The sequence below is a fragment of the Rutidosis leptorrhynchoides genome, chromosome 6 (assembly GCF_046630445.1).
Source record: "Rutidosis leptorrhynchoides isolate AG116_Rl617_1_P2 chromosome 6, CSIRO_AGI_Rlap_v1, whole genome shotgun sequence".
In the NCBI taxonomy this organism is placed as follows: domain Eukaryota; kingdom Viridiplantae; phylum Streptophyta; class Magnoliopsida; order Asterales; family Asteraceae; genus Rutidosis; species Rutidosis leptorrhynchoides.
The window spans coordinates 57735709-57754346 of NC_092338.1; the positions used below are offsets into that span (position 1 = coordinate 57735709).

At 31.7% G+C, this 18638-nt stretch overlaps 1 pseudogene; it reads left to right on the top strand.

The window, feature by feature from the left end:
- Nucleotides 1–14182: 14182 nt before the first annotated feature.
- Nucleotides 14183–18638, top strand: part of LOC139853663 (probable cyclic nucleotide-gated ion channel 5) — a 35499-nt pseudogene continuing 31043 nt past the window's right edge.

The window sequence follows — 18638 nt, forward strand, 5'->3', positions numbered from 1 at the left end:
ACTTTTTGGATTTGATATGATTTTTCAAAGTTTATACATGAGTACCGAAACGATTCAGCATTAAAGCCTGGTACGTTTTTAGTCACTGCGAGCTTTCTGTTTAGGGTTAGAGGTTGTGCTTCGAATATGTTATAGTCGACTAAATTTCGGAGATTTTGGCGCGTATTTCAAGTCAAATGGACCTGTACTTATTTTTATAAAAATTCTGGAAGTTGACTACATTATTTAAGCTAAATAATATGTGCAATTGACTTTGTTTGACCAAATGGGTTTAATGGGTCAAAATGGGTAACGGTCAGTGTAGAAAAGTCCCAAACGTCGATTTAAGTAAGTTTAAAGGTTGTGGTGTTTAATTAATAAGTTGTGACATGTTTTGGTCAAAATGGGTGTTTATGACCCATTTGGGTCATACGAGCCTACTTTGACCCATATGCGAAATTTTGAGAACCAAAGGTATGTAACACATCCCGTATATTGATTTAAGTATGTTTGCAAGTTTTGGTGCTTTAAAAATGAGTTTGGGTCAAATTTGGTTTAAAGAAAGTTTTATGACTCATTCGGGTCAAACGTGCATAAATTGACCCATATGCATAATTTTGGAAAACGAAAGTCACCAACACATCTAAAATGTCATTTTTGAGGTGTGATAAAAATTTGGTTAAGTCAGGTCAGCCGGATTCAAATTTGGATCGTCAACCGAAAATTTTAGTATTTTAACAAAATTATCAAAATGACTCTCGGACCTACTTTGAGGACTCGCAAGTTGAAATCAGTTAAGTTTAGATAAAAACTATTATTTGATATTGAAAGTATTTGCGACAAGCTTTAAAACGATATATTATTTGTATAATTTTGTTGAGTCTAAACAGGTATAAAACAAGCGAGAAAATGGGCAATCGTTGCTGATTTTGAACACTTACCAAAAATTTTATCAGCATTTTATGTTTCGGGAGACTGTTTTCGCGAGGTCATAACTTTAAAACCGTAACTCCATTTTTGTCAAATAAACTGTCTATAGAAAGGTGGGATGACATACTTTCCAATGGTCATGACCTAAGGTATTATATCAAATTTGGTGGGACCCGGAATCAGCTGCAAAATACTAAAAAATACATATATGTAAATAATATAAATTTTTCTAAGTAAAAATGAATAACTTAAGTTTGACCTATGTTTGACTACTTGATCAACTTGTGTAATTTTATGCGGTTGTTGACTTGTGTTAATCATGTTGACTGTGTTTGACTTGCGTTTGACTTACATTTGACTTACTTTGACTTGCGTTGACTTTTGTTGACTTTTGCTAAATTTTGATAAATTTATGAGTCGGACTTGAGCAATAGGACTATACGAACCTTATGACCTGACCTAGCTTGTTAGACATTTATTAACCAACATATATTCTTTAGGATGAGGTCTACGGTTACTTGCATTCCGACTATTGGTTACATCTACGTGAATTGTTTATTGGGCTACAAAGGTGAGTTTCATTTGCTCCCTTTTTAATTGCTTTTGCAATATATATTTTTGGGCTGAGAATACATGCGCTGCTTTTATAAATATTTACAAAATAGACACAAGTACTTAAAAATATATTCTACGTTGAGTTGTACCACTGGCATACTTCCCTGTAGCTTGGTAACTACTATTTACATGGGTATTGTAAACGCGAATCCTGTTGATAGATCTATCGGGCCTGACAACCCCAACCGGACTGGACGACCAGTATTCAACGGTTGCACAGTACTTCGTTTCGGTAACTACACTTGGTACGGTGTAGTGAGATTTCATAATAAAGGGAATATGCGACGTTGATTAAATGTTAAGTATGGTTACCAAGTGCTCAACCACTTAGAATGCTTTACATACACTTGCGAGTGTATTATGTTTATGATTATGAAATCTTGTGGTCTATTGAAACTATTGATAACGGTTGTTACGATAAACCTATGAACTCACCAACCTTTTGGTTGACACTTTTAGCATGTTTATTCTCAGGTCTTTCAAAAGTGCTTCCGCTGTTTGCTTGCTATTTGCTCAAGGTGCTGCATGGAGTCTTTTATGCCATATTTTCAAAAAGACATTGCATTCAAATATTAATGTTATAATCTGTTATTAAATAAATTGATGATTTAGTCATTTTGTATAAGTTGTCATATATATTTGGGATATGTCTATATTTTGGTAAACTTTCTATGTATAGAAAGTATGTTTTTTTTTTAAATGAATGCAATGTTTTATCAAAACGTATCATATAGAGGTCAAAACCTCGCTGTGGGACCGTAGATAACGTACCGCGTCAATAGCGATTTTGGCGGGTCGTTAGAGATGGTATCAGAGCAGTGGTTCTAGGGAATTAGATGCATTAGTGTGCCTGACCTGGACCGTTAGGATACATTAGTGATCTAGTCTAGAACCGTGTCGTTATACTTATATGTGATTATGTGCACATTCTGACTTTAATATAACATTATTACTACTATCGGTGAGAAAGTATTTCTCCTTTCGATTTCAAGACTTTTCCTGCTCATACGAGTTCATTTTTAACGCCCCGATTAGTGAAGCCAGGAAGCGTCATTCAGGACTTTCGAAATTCCCGACATTCCTACGTGAGTTATCATTTGTGATATATTATGTGCTTATGTGCTTCGATTAAGAAATTCCGAACATCTCGATTTGTGAACCGAAAGGCATCATTTCCGACGTACAAAGATTCTTCATATTTTCCAAGACATTCTTATGACGTTCCCTTTCAATATTATCAATTATAATATTATATTCTCGTACTATTTTTAGTGCACCTTTTTTTTTTGAAATCATTTTGATTTATAAATTCTGGAAAACGACACTTGAGTTTTATATCCATAAATATTCTGGAGTAATGTTGGAATAGAAGCATGAGTTAGTGCAATATGATGACAGTTGATCGCGTGATTATATTACAGTAAGTCATGCGGAAGTTCTAATGGAACGTGATGGTGGTAAAGTTTGATCAATCTTACCCTTACCGTGTATCATGTTACATGACTCCTTTATTTTCTCTGCTGACATCTGAATATACTAAGACTCTATATGTGACATCATTTGAAGTCACATATGATTTTTCGTATTTGTCATATCATACTTGTACTCCGAACAGTTCATCCGAAGGTATTCGTCATTAAAGGAACATGATTCCGTTTTACCCAACTTTCATACTTAACTACAAGATGCTCGATCTTACTACGTCAAGATGAACAATCTATCCTCACTTGTTTCCTAAACGCCGTTTAATCACACCAACCAAAATTTCGGGACGAAATTTTCTTTAAGGGGTAGGTAATGTAACAACCCGACTTTTTTCGTTAAAAACTTAACAACTGTCTGTTAAATTCAACGTTTTTCCACGCTAAATTTTTTTTTAAAAACAATATATATATATTATTACATAAGTTTTATAGGTGTTAAATAAAACACTACAATTAGTGTAACCAGAAAAAAAATAATAAATAAATAAAATAAAATAATTTTTTTTCCAGAGAACGAAACGTATGAGTACTTAATATAAATATTATATTTTACAATAATTGAGTTCTAAAATCATTTTAATTAATTAGTATACTCTTAAATTAAACTCGGGGGATTATTTTAAACACTTATATTTTCAATAAAAGACATATATTATTTAGTTTAAAAATATATTAAATAAGTATTTATGAAAAACACCAACTAGGTACGATGTCTAGAATTTAAAAGGTTTCGAACAATATATATGTAAATGTATTTTATAAATATAAAAATTTACCAATTATTGAATCATATTAAAATAAAATACATTGGGTTTTAGATATCGGATAAAAATTTAATTATAACCCGTGATTACATAGTAATACCCGTGTTTAATTATTATCCTCGTGACTACACATTATTACGTCCATGATATCAATAATTGAGATAGATTTATCACCCGTGACTCTTTATCCCATCTATATTCTTAAACCTAATTCATTTCATCTAACACACACGTACATAGACTCTCTCCTTAAAATACCCATTACTATTTATCATCATCATCGATCTTCTTTCCTTATAAACACCTTCAAAAAATCACTTGATCATAAAATCGTTTACATATTCGGACTCCTCTCGAAGAGCTCTACTCAGCCATACTAACAATTTCTTGATTTGTGTAAGTTTTAAAAACTCTAATTTTCTAGTTTTCATATTTTTGTTACATATTAGGTAGATATAGTGTCTAGTGCTCAAGTCCTTGTATGTGTGCATGATATTGTTCGTTAATTTGATCATTTGTTGACTTGTTGATGAATCACGAATTTGAATGGTATGCTACTGATATGAACATGATATTTTCAGTTTATGAAATACTTATAAATGAAATCCTTGTGAAAAACTATTAATTTTAGGCTCAAGAATCACTTGATTTCGTTTAGAATTGCTTCCGGTATGATTAATTGAAGTTTAACATGATATTACATGAAATCCGAATTGTTTTACCATGTTTCTGGAATTTTGACTTTGTTATCTGTAAATATAAGTATGTAGATGGATTACTATTGAAAAACTACTAATTTTAGGCTCAAGAATCAATTGATTTCGTTATCGTATGCTCCCGATATGTTAAATTGAAGTTTTCATGTGATCTTGCTATGAATCCGAATTTTCTGTGATGAATGCTTTATGATTGAGTTTGTGAACTGATGTTAGATGTATAGATAATTGAAAAATACCCAAGATAGACTTAAGATTCATGTTAATCGGATATGTATAGCCCTCATTATGGTTAATTAAAGGTTTGTGATTTTGATGCTTAAAAATTTATTTCGGTTTAAAAATTCGTAATTGAAACTGTGAATCTGGGAAAGTATGCTATATATTCAGGTCCGGAGAGGTATATAGTTGTATTGCTTGCGGAAAAAAAACATTTAGTTTTCATTTAGATATTGTCCAATTCCGATAAAAGAGTCAAAATCTATGGCCAAATCAAAGTTAGAATTTTATATTATTTAAAACCGGACAGAACAGTTTCATTGGGATGCGTGTGACCTGATCTCAGAATTCTGGGTTTACGGTTGCGTGCGTATCGAAAAATTAATAAGTTTAGACTCCAGAAATGCGTCATTTGGATACTTTTTGGATTTGATATGATTTTTCAAAGTTTATACATGAGTACCGAAACGATTCAGCATTAAAGCCTGGTACGTTTTTTGTCACTGCGAGCTTTCTGTTTAGGGTTAGAGGTTGTGCTTCGGATATGTTATAGTCGACTAAATTTCGGAGATTTTGGCGCGTATTTCAAGTCAAATGGACCTGTACTTATTTTTATAAAAATTCTGGAAGTTGACTACATTATTTAAGCTAAATAATATGTGCAATTGACTTTGTTTGACCAAATGGGTTTAATGGGTCAAAATGGGTAACGGTCAGTGTAGAAAAGTCCCAAACGTCGATTTAAGTAAGTTTAAAGGTTGTGGTGTTTAATTAATAAGTTGTGGCATGTTTTGGTCAAAATGGGTGTTTATGACCCATTTGGGTCATACGAGCCTACTTTGACCCATATGCGAAATTTTGAGAACCAAAAGTATGTAACACATCCCGTATATTGATTTAAGTATGTTTGCAAGTTTTGGTGCTTTAAAAATGAGTTTGGGTCAAATTTGGTTTAAAGAAAGTTTTATGACTCATTCGGGTCAAACGTGCATAAATTGACCCATATGCATAATTTTGTAAAACGAAAGTCACCAACACATCTAAAATGTCATTTTTGAGGTGTGATAAAAATTTGGTTAAGTCAGGTCAGCCGGATTCAAACGTGCATAATGACATTTTAGATGTGTTGGTGACTTTCGTTTTCCAAAATTATGCATATGGGTCAATTTATGCACGTTTGACCCGAATGAGTCATAAAACTTTCTTTAAACCAAATTTGACCCAAACTCATTTTTAAAGCACCAAAACTTGCAAACATACTTAAATCAATATACGGGATGTGTTACATACCTTTGGTTCTCAAAATTTCGCATATGGGTCAAAGTAGGCTCGTATGACCCAAATGGGTCATAAACACCCATTTTGACCAAAACATGTCACAACTTATTAATTAAACACCACAACCTTTAAACTTACTTAAATCGACGTTTGGGACTTTTCTACACTGACCGTTACCCATTTTGACCCATTAAACCCATTTGGTCAAACAAAGTCAATTGCACATATTATTTAGCTTAAATAATGTAGTCAACTTCCAGAATTTTTATAAAAATAAGTACAGGTCCATTTGACTTGAAATACGCGCCAAAATCTCCGAAATTTAGTCGACTATAACATATCCGAAGGACAACCTCTAACCCTAAACAGAAAGCTCGCAGTGACTAAAAACGTACCAGGCTTTAATGCTGAATCGTTTCGGTACTCATGTATAAACTTTGAAAAATCATATCAAATCCAAAAAGTATCCAAATGACGCGTTTCTGGAGTCTAAACTTATTAATTTTTCGATACGCACGCAACCGTGAACCCAGAATTCTGAGATCAGGTCGCACGCATCCCAATGAAACTGTTCTATCCGGTTTTAAATAATATAAAATTCTAACTTTGATTTGGCCATAGATTTTGACTCTTTTATCGGAATTGGACAATATCTAAATGAAAACTAAATGTTTTTTTTCCGCAAGCAATACAACTATATACCTCTCCGGACCTAAATATATAGCATACTTTCCCAGATTCACAGTTTCAATTACGAATTTTTAAACCGAAATAAATTTTTAAGCATCAAAATCACAAACCTTTAATTAACCATAACGAGGGCTATACATATCCGATTAACATGAATCTTAAGTCTATCTTGGGTATTTTTCAATTATCTATACATCTAACATCAGTTCACAAACTCAATCATAAAGCATTCATCTCAGAAAATTCGGATTCATAGCAAGATCACATGAAAACTTCAATTTAACATATCGGGAGCATACGATAACGAAATCAATTGATTCTTGAGCCTAAAATTAGTAGTTTTTCAATAGTAATCCATCTACATACTTATATTTACAGATAACAAAGTCAAAATTCCAGAAACATGGCAAAACAATTCGGATTTCATGTAATATCATGTTAAACTTCAATTAATCATACCGGAAGCAATTCTAAACGAAATCAAGTGATTCTTGAGCCTAAAATTAATAGTTTTTCACAAGGATTTCATTTATAAGTATTTCATAAACTGAAAATATCATGTTCATATCAGTAGCATACCATTCAAATTCGTGATTCATCAACAAGTCAACAAATGATCAAATTAACGAACAATATCATGCATACATACAAGGACTTGAGCACTAGACACTATATCTACCTAATATGTAACAAAAATATGAAAACTAGAAAATTAGAGTTTTTAAAACTTACACAAATCAAGAAATTGTTGGTATGGCTGAGTAGAGCTCTTCGAGAGGAGTCCGAATATATAAACGATTTTATGATCAAGTGATTTCTTGAAGGTGTTTATAAGGAAAGAAGATCGATGATGATGATAAATAGTAATGGGTATTTTAAGGAGAGAGTCTATGTACGTGTGTGTTAGATGAAATGAATTAGGTTTAATAATATAGATGGGATAAAGAGTCACGGGTGATAAATCTATCTCAATTATTGATATCACGGACGTAATAATGTGTAGTCACGAGTATAATAATTAAACACGGGTATTACTATGTAATCACGGGTTATAATTAAATTTTTATCCGATATCTAAAACCCAATGTATTTTATTTTAATATGATTCAATAATTGGTAAATTTTTATATTTATAAAATACATTTACATATATATTGTTCGAAACCTTTTAAATTCTAGACATCGTACCTAGTTGGTGTTTTTCATAAATACTTATTTAATATATTTTTAAACTAAATAATATATGTCTTTTATTGAAAATATTAGTGTTTAAAATAATCCCCCGAGTTTAATTTAAGAGTATACTAATTAATTAAAATGATTTTAGAACTCAATTATTGTAAAATATAATATTTATATTAAGTACTCATACGTTTCGTTCTCTGGAAAAAAAATTATTTTATTTTATTATTATTTTATTTATTTATTATTTTTTTTCTGGTTACACTAATTGTAGTGTTTTATTTAACACCTATAAAACTTATGTAATAATATATATATATATTTTTTTTTAAAAAAAATTAGCGTGGAAAAACGTTGAATTTAACAGACAGTTGTTAAGTTTTTAACGGAAAAAGTCGGGTTGTTACATTACCTACCCCTTAAAGAAAATTTCGTCCCGAAATTTTGGTTGGTGTGATTAAACGGCGTTTAGGAAACAAGTGAGGATAGATTGTTCATCTTGACGTAGTAAGACCGAGCATCTTGTAGTTAAGTATGAAAGTTGGGTAAAACGGAATCATGTTCCTTTAAGGACGAATACCTTCGGATGAACTGTTCGGAGTACAAGTATGATATGACAAATACGAAAAATCATATGTGACTTCAAATGATGTCACATATAGAGTCTTAGTATATTCAGATGTCAGCAGAGAAAATAAAGGAGTCATGTAACATGATACATGGTAAGGGTAAGATTGATCAAACTTTACCACCATCACGTTCTATTAGAACTTCCGCATGACTTACTGTAATATAATCACGCGATCAACTGTCATCATATTGCACTAACTCATGCTTCTATTCCAACATTACTCCAGAATATTTATGGATATAAAACTCAAGTGTCGTTTTCCAGAATTTATAAATCAAAATGATTTCAAAAAAAAAGGTGCACTAAAAATAGTACGAGAATATAATATTATAATTGATAATATTGAAAGGGAACGTCATAAGAATGTCTTGGAAAATATGAAGAATCTTTGTACGTCGGAAATGATGCCTTTCGGTTCACAAATCGAGATGTTCAGAATTTCTTAATCGAAGCACATAAGCACATAATATATCACAAATGATAACTCACGTAGGAATGTCGGGAATTTCGAAAGTCCTGAAGGACGCTTCCTGGCTTCACTAATCGGGGCGTTAAAAATGAACTCGTATGAGCAGGAAAAGTCTTGAAATCGAAAGGAGAAATACTTTCTCACCGATAGTAGTAATAATGTTATATTAAAGTCAGAATGTGCACATAATCACATATAAGTATAACGACACGGTTCTAGACTAGATCACTAATGTATCCTAACGGTCCAGGTCAGACACACTAATGCATCTAATTCCCTAAAACCACCGCTCTGATACCATCTCTAACGACCCGCCAAAATCGCTATTGACGCGGTACGTTATCTACGGTCCCACAGCGAGGTTTCGACCTCTATATGATACGTTTTGATAAAACATTGCATTCATTTAAAAAAAAACATACTTTCTATACATAGAAAGTTTACCAAAATATAGACATATCCCAAATATATATGACAACTTATACAAAATGACTAAATCATCAATTTATTTAATAACAGATTATAACATTAATATTTGAATGCAATGTCTTTTTGAAAATATGGCATAAAAGACTCCATGCAGCACCTTGAGCAAATAGCAAGCAAACAGCGGAAGCACGTTTGAAAGACCTGAGAATAAACATGCTAAAAGTGTCAACCAAAAGGTTGGTGAGTTCATAGGTTTATCGTAACAACCGTTATCAATAGTTTCAATAGACCACAAGATTTCATAATCATAAACATAATACACTCGCAAGTGTATGTAAAGCATTCTAAGTGGTTGAGCACTTGGTAACCATACTTAACATTTAATCAACGTCGCATATTCCCTTTATTATGAAATCTCACTACACCGTACCAAGTGTAGTTACCGAAACGAAGTACTGTGCAACCGTTGAATACTGGTCGTCCAGTCCGGTTGGGGTTGTCAGGCCCGATAGATCTATCAACAGGATTCGCGTTTACAATACCCATGTAAATAGTAGTTACCAAGCTACAGGGAAGTATGCCAGTGGTACAACTCAACGTAGAATATATTTTTAAGTACTTGTGTCTATTTTGTAAACATTTATAAAAGCAGCGCATGTATTCTCAGCCCAAAAATATATATTGCAAAAGCAATTAAAAAGGGAGCAAATGAAACTCACCTTTGTAGCCCAATAAACAATTCACGTAGATGTAACCAATACTCGGAATGCAAGTAACCGTAGACCTCATCCTAAAGAATATATGTTGGTTAATAAATGTCTAACAAGCTAGGTCAGGTCATAAGGTTCGTATAGTCCTATTGCTCAAGTCCGACTCATAAATTTATCAAAATTTAGCAAAAGTCAACAAAAGTCAACGCAAGTCAAAGTAAGTCAAATGTAAGTCAAACGCAAGTCAAACACAGTCAACATGATTAACACAAGTCAACAACCGCATAAAATTACACAAGTTGATCAAGTAGTCAAACATAGGTCAAACTTAAGTTATTCATTTTTACTTAGAAAAATTTATATTATTTACATATATGTATTTTTTAGTATTTTGCAGCTGATTCCGGGTCCCACCAAATTTGATATAATACCTTAGGTCATGACCATTGGAAAGTATGTCATCCCACCTTTCTATAGACAGTTTATTTGACAAAAATGGAGTTACGGTTTTAAAGTTATGACCTCGCGAAAACAGTCTCCCGAAACATAAAATGCTGATAAAATTTTTGGTAAGTGTTCAAAATCAGCAACGATTGCCCATTTTCTCGCTTGTTTTATACCTGTTTAGACTCAACAAAATTATACAAATAATATATCGTTTTAAAGCTTTTCGCAAATACTTTCAATATCAAATAATATTTTTTATCTAAACTTAACTGATTTTAACTTGCGAGTCCTCAAAGTAGGTCCGAGAGTCATTTTGATAATTTTGTTAAAATACTAAAATTTTCGGTTGACGATCCAAATTTGAATCCGGCTGACCTGACTTAACCAAATTTTTATCACACCTCAAAAATGACATTTTAGATGTGTTGGTGACTTTCGTTTTCCAAAATTATGCATATGGGTCAATTTATGCACGTTTGACCCGAATGAGTCATAAAACTTTCTTTAAACCAAATTTGACCCAAACTTATTTTTAAAGCACCAAAACTTGCAAACATACTTAAATCAATATACGGGATGTGTTACATACCTTTGGTTCTCAAAATTTCGCATATGGGTCAAAGTAGGCTCGTATGACCCAAATGGGTCATAAACACCCATTTTGACCAAAACATGCCACAACTTATTAATTAAACACCACAACCTTTAAACTTACTTAAATCGACGTTTGGGACTTTTCTACACTGACCGTTACCCATTTTGACCCATTAAACCCATTTGGTCAAACAAAGTCAATTGCACATATTATTTAGCTTAAATAATGTAGTCAACTTCCAGAATTTTTATAAAAATAAGTACAGGTCCATTTGACTTGAAATACGCGCCAAAATCTCCGAAATTTAGTCGACTATAACATATCCGAAGAACAACCTCTAACCCTAAACAGAAAGCTCACAGTGACTAAAAACGTACCAGGCTTTAATGCTGAATCGTTTCGGTACTCATGTATAAACTTTGAAAAATCATATCAAATCCAAAAAGTATCCAAATGACGCGTTTCTGGAGTCTAAACTTATTAATTTTTCGATACGCACGCAACCGTGAACCCAGAATTCTGAGATCAGGTCGCACGCATCCCAATGAAACTGTTCTGTCCGGTTTTAAATAATATAAAATTCTAACTTTAATTTGGCCATAGATTTTGATTCTTTTATCGGAATTGGACAATATCTAAATGAAAACTAAATGTTTTTTTCCCGCAAGCAATACAACTATATACCTCTCCGGACCTGAATATATAGCATACTTTCCCAGATTCACAGTTTCAATTACGAATTTTTAAACCGAAATAAATTTTTAAGCATCAAAATCACAAACCTTTAATTAACCATAACGAGGGCTATACATATCCGATTAACATGAATCTTAAGTCTATCTTGGGTATTTTTCAATTATATATACATCTAACATCAGTTCACAAACTCAATCATAAAGCATTCATCTCAGAAAATTCGGATTCATAGCAAGATCACATGAAAACTTCAATTTAACATATCGGGAGCATACGATAACGAAATCAATTGATTCTTGAGCCTAAAATTAGTAGTTTTTCAATAGTAATCCATCTACATACTTATATTTACAGATAACAAAGTCAAAATTCCAGAAACATGGCAAAACAATTCGGATTTCATGTAATATCATGTTAAACTTCAATTAATCATACCGGAAGCAATTCTAAACGAAATCAAGTGATTCTTGAGCCTAAAATTAATAGTTTTTCACAAGGATTTCATTTATAAGTATTTCATAAACTGAAAATATCATGTTCATATCAGTAGCATACCATTCAAATTCGTGATTCATCAACAAGTCAACAAATGATCAAATTAACGAACAATATCATGCATACATACAAGGACTTGAGCACTAGACACTATATCTACCTAATATGTAACAAAAATATGAAAACTAGAAAATTAGAGTTTTTAAAACTTACACAAATCAAGAAATTGTTGGTATGGCTGAGTAGAGCTCTTCGAGAGGAGTCCGAATATATAAACGATTTTATGATCAAGTGATTTCTTGAAGGTGTTTATAAGGAAAGAAGATCGATGATGATGATAAATAGTAATCGGTATTTTAAGGAGAGAGTCTATGTACGTGTGTGTTAGATGAAATGAATTAGGTTTAATAATATAGATGGGATAAAGAGTCACGGGTGATAAATCTATCTCAATTATTGATATCACAGACGTAATAATGTGTAGTCACGGGTATAATAATTAAACACGGGTATTACTATGTAATCACGGGTTATAATTAAATTTTTATCCGATATCTAAAACCTAATGTATTTTATTTTAATATGATTCAATAATTGGTAAATTTTTATATTTATAAAATACATTTACATATATATTGTTCGAAACCTTTTAAATTCTAGACATCGTACCTAGTTGGTGTTTTTCATAAATACTTATTTAATATATTTTTAAACTAAATAATATATGTCTTTTATTGAAAATATAAGTGTTTAAAATAATCCCCCGAGTTTAATTTAAGAGTATACTAATTAATTAAAATGATTTTAGAACTCAATTATTGTAAAATATAATATTTATATTAAGTACTCATACGTTTCGTTCTCTGGGAAAAAAATTATTTTATTTTATTATTATTTTATTTATTTATTATTTTTTTTCTGGTTACACTAATTGTAGTGTTTTATTTAACACCTATAAAACTTATGTAATAATATATATATTCTTTTTTTTAAAAAAAATTTAGCGTGGAAAAACGTTGAATTTAACAGACAGTTGTTAAGTTTTTAACGAAAAAAGTCGGGTTGTTACATCAACAAATAGTTTTTGTAATCTGTCATGATACTTATCAGCAACATTATCCTCCATATCCAAATCGCCAAACATGTCATCAAAATTAACATTATTGTCACTATTGTATGAATCTTCTTCATTATCGGTATCGTTATCCGAAACAGACGGGTTAAGGTCAGCTAATGACTCACCATGAAAAGACCAACATGTGTACCCTCTCATAAATCCGTGTGCAATTAGATGATTTTTGATACCGGTTGAATCAGCATACCACCGTGCATATTTGCATTTCTTACAAGGACAACTAATTGTGGTGTTTCCTTTTTCTAGTTGATCAGTCTCAGCAACTGTAATAAATTCATCAACACTATCCATAAACTCAGAGGTAGCGCGACCTATCTCGTACATCCAAGTATTCTGATCCATCTACAAGCAACATTGAAAAAGTTAATACATTATTAAAATAATAAAGAATGTAAAAAGTTGGAAAATGGACTAGAACTCACGACCTCCTCTCTACCAAGCAACATCCTAACCATCTAAGCAATTGTGTTAACCTGACAACTTTACATTTATTTTCTAAAAAAAAACATCACGTATGGCCTACTGTTAAAAAAAACCCCAAATCAAAATCAATTGAGTTATCGATCATAATCCCATTACCTCATTATCATTTCTGTGTTCTAAAAAAAACCGCGAAGTAACCCAAATCCCTTGAATCTGTAAACCCTAATTGTTCGATACCCAATTCGACTCCTGTTCTATTTTAGATTCAGTCTCTGCACGATTCTACTTTGCTACCATGGCTTACACAAAGCAACGTATTTCAAGAGAGTTTATTTCTAAGGTTAGTTCCTATCAGAAATTATAATTAATAATTAATTTTGTATATTTGATAATCTAAATTTATTACTTTTTTTTTGTTCAGAAAAAAATATGAATATTATTGTCGCGCAATTAGACTTTGAAATGGGTTTGGTTATGAGTTCGGTCAATTTCCTTGTTATTGCATATTGCGTATGTGTGATATGTTTGATGTATTATTCATAACACAATAATAAGACTGCATGTGTTTGAAATAATATTAAGGTGTATAAGCCTGTGTTTTCTGTACTATGATCTTAATTTGTATATGCATGTGCTTAGATGTGTATCTTTTCTATTGCATTTTGTGTACAGATGCAACAAAAAAATAAAAAAAGAAGTGTAAACAAACTGAAAAAGAAGTCAGCTGTTGTTCAGTTGAAGATTGAATTTGACGAGTTTGGCCAAGCTATTGGAAAAAACCAAGCTATTTTTTCGAGCAACATTGGTGTTTTAACTAGGAGCACTTGTGATTTCCTTGTAAACGATTGGAAGCATGTGTCTCCTGATCAGAAACAAACTTTATGGAGCAAAATAAAGGTATTAAAATCTAAGATTTTGTTTAATTACTTTTTATTTATATATGTTACAACATTCAACACTTACATTAGTTTAAGTTATACAGGAACTTCATAATATTGAAGACGATTTTGCACGAAAAACAACACTACAAAAATGCAACACAGCATTTACGAGATTTAAGTGCAAGTTAAGAACGTATATGGATGAAGGCAAGCTTCCTTATGTGGAAGTAAAAGATTACGATTTCATAACTCCAGAAAAATGGAAAAAAGTTTGTGAAATCGAAGATACGCCTGTTAGACGAGTAAGTGCTATTCATTTGATTTGTATCAGGTTTGGAGGTACATTGTGATATTGTAACACTTTGAAAATGGCATTTAAGCGCATTAAAACTGTGTAGAAACTAAGAGAAAAAGGCAGGCAAAACGCTTTCAAAAAAGGAAAAGAAAAGTATGCTCGAGTTAGTCGTTCGGGATATCGTGGGAAAAAAGCACAATGGGATACAGAAGCAAATAATCCTCATAAACGTACACCATACCACAATATCAAAGATCCTTGTGATGACCCGAAAATTTCTGACCAAATTTAAACTTTATCTTTAAATGATTTAATGTTTTCGACACGATAAGCAAAGTCTGTAATGTTGAGTCTCAAAGTTTTGGAACTATATTCATGTAATCAATTATTCTTTAACTGTTCTCGAAGATTCACGAACAATATATATATATAACTTAATGTGCATATATATATATATATATATATATATATATATATATATATATATATATATATATATATATATATATATATATATATATATGATTTCAAGTTATTTAGTAAACGATATTAACATTCGATTATTGATTCGATTAATATTTAGATAAGTTAACTAAAACGTTTAAGATAAACCAGTAAAACACTAATTTGCTACAGTATTTTCGAATTTCTACAGTACCCAAAAAGCTACAGTGTTTTTGAAAATCACTATTTGCTACAGTAAAAAAACTTTGCTACAGTAACTTTGCTACAGTAAACACTATTTCAAAATGAAAATGTATATATTATATATATATTAACAAATAGCGAGACGATGATTTATCGAAGTAAATGACCAAAACACTCAAGTGTATACGTTACAATTCTAGTGATATAATTTAGGGATAATTTAAGGCTATATTTTGACAAAGGTACGTGTCTCAAAATGTAAATTACAAGTTTTCTCAGCGTACAAAGGAACGTTCGAAAAACCGGAACCGGGACATAAGTCGAGTGACGACGTACGACTTATCGGAGCAAAAGTTACAAGTCAACTATGCACGTAAATTTAATATAATATATAATTAATTATATAAATTAAATATATATTATATATATATATTAATATTTAATTACGTCGACAAACTAAATTACAAAATCATATATGAGCTGGAAAAGGGGTCCATGCGATCGCATGGAGTCCCCTCACAACAGCCATGCAATCGCATGGCAGGGAAATTCAGGCCACCTATAAAAGCTCGTTCGATCTGGTCCAGTTTCATCAATCTATATCTCTCGATATCTTTCTCTATGTATATATTTATATATTATTATTATTATTATTAAAATTAATATTATTATTAATCTTATTATTATTAGTATTATTAATTAGTATTATTAGTATTATACATAAACTACTACGACGAGGTTATGAGCGTGTCACTTTTAAAATGGATTTTTAAACGGGTTAAAGCTAAGGAAATTATGGGTTATTTCCAAGGAGATTATGAGTAATGTTCGGGGGTATATTTGTGAATCAAATCTAGTGTTTATCATCTCAATTACGTCTACGTACTTTCCTACAATATTAAATCTCAATATTGATACGTAAGCACTCATATTTTATCTTTTATATAATAATTGTGTATCCATGTCTAGTGCTCGAGTATATATATTTATACATGCTTGTATGCTAAATTTCGTCGTTAAACAGTTTATGATGAATCTCGAATTAAATACATATGTTACTGGTAAAAGGTATATGATATGCATGTTTTTGAAAAGTTGACGAAAAATCAATGACTTTTCATTTAGATATCGAATAGTTTCGATGAACGGATTAAGAGATATGATCAACTGAATTATGATTGACGTTAATTGAAATTGCTTTTGAATCTGCAATTAAGATTTAAACATGTGACGATCGCTCCAAATCCATATGGACTAACACGTCATTCATTGATTTCATTACGAGGTATTTGACCTCTATATGATACATTTTGTAAACATTACATTCTTTTGAAAAGGCACACCATAAATGTATATTTAAATCAAAGGTTTTCGACATCTGATGATTTCTACATATAGACAATCACCGTATATAATAGTTTACAATAGTGCTTTCGTTGACAATTGATGTGCGAAAAGTGGTATATGAATTATCGTATGGAAAATACCGGTTTTAGAGATTGCTACACACTAACGGGCAGTGTACCCGATCGTGTAGTAGTATAGAAACTGGTTTAGTTCCGTGTATCGTTCCAAGGACAGTTATATCAGTCAAATTAGAATTAGAAACTATATTATGATTAACTAAGTGAATTAAAGTAAAAGTACAAGTTTTATGTTTTGTGGCTATTTAACGATTTAGCCAAATCAAAGAAGGTTAAATGTAAAAAACAATATTTTTGTCTTTTAAGTTTATGAAATGATAATAAGTGCAAATAAAGCAAGTAAGATAGTTTTGAATTAAATCAAAGAGATGAAATGTTTATCTAGATATTTTACCCTCGGTATTGGATGTAAATTAGATATTAAGCCCTAATTGAATAATTATGTGTGTAGTTATCTAATAGGTTCACTAAGAGTTCTCTCGGATAAACACGCAAATACAATAACAAGATCAAGGGTTCCCTTTTCACTATAGTTTTTGTATTTGTAATCAAATAACTATAAGTATGCTAATCACCTAAATCGACTTGCCAAGAGTTCTCTTTAGCAAGTACTCAAACTAGAATTACTAAGCGAGGGTTCCCTATAACTTAGACCTTTTCGTTTGTGACTAGTTGATCAACAAGATCAAAGACTTGAATAACAATTGTCTTTGCGTTCGCTCTACACAATTCATTCCTATTTTGTTTAACCGTTTTAATCTAGTTTACCCCCTTGGTCCGGTTTAGCATACAATCAATCTAAGACAAGTTGATTGTAAATCAATATGATACATCAACAAGAGTTCTCTTTATCAACAACATATCAATTAACTAGATACAAATGGTTTTAACAACAATAAGCATGGTTCTCAATTCAAGCTTCAATCTATCACGCATAATACATTCAATCAATAAGATTACATCCAATACCTTGGTTATTAATCTAGACAAACATTATAGAAACTAGCCAACAATCATGGTAACAGACAACAATACAATCAAATTATTAACTGAAATCATTGCTGAGAACAAGTAAATAACCTACAAGAACAAGAGTTCTTGGATGAAGAAGATGTTGATGGATGATGCCTTGATGTTGAGCCTCTTCAAAGAGGTTGGAATTCTCCAAATAGCTCCTGAAAATCGCCTCTAAAACTCTCTGGTGCGTAACTCTCTTGAAACAGTCCCAAAAATGAAGTTTTAAAGTGGAGAAATTAGGTAAAAAGCAGAAAAGTCGGGTACACCTACTACGGGACGTCGTCCCAAAAGGCAGGACGGCGTCCCGATAAACAGACCTAGACGGCGTCCCGACTGTCCAAGACGGCGTCCCACATCAAAGGGCAGGACGGCGTCCCCATTCCCTGGACGGCGTCCTGCTTAGCTAAAGGGCACTGTTTCGTTTTCTTTTTAATATTAGCTCATTTGGACGAAGCCTAACATATCGGAAGCCTTGTTTTATCATTT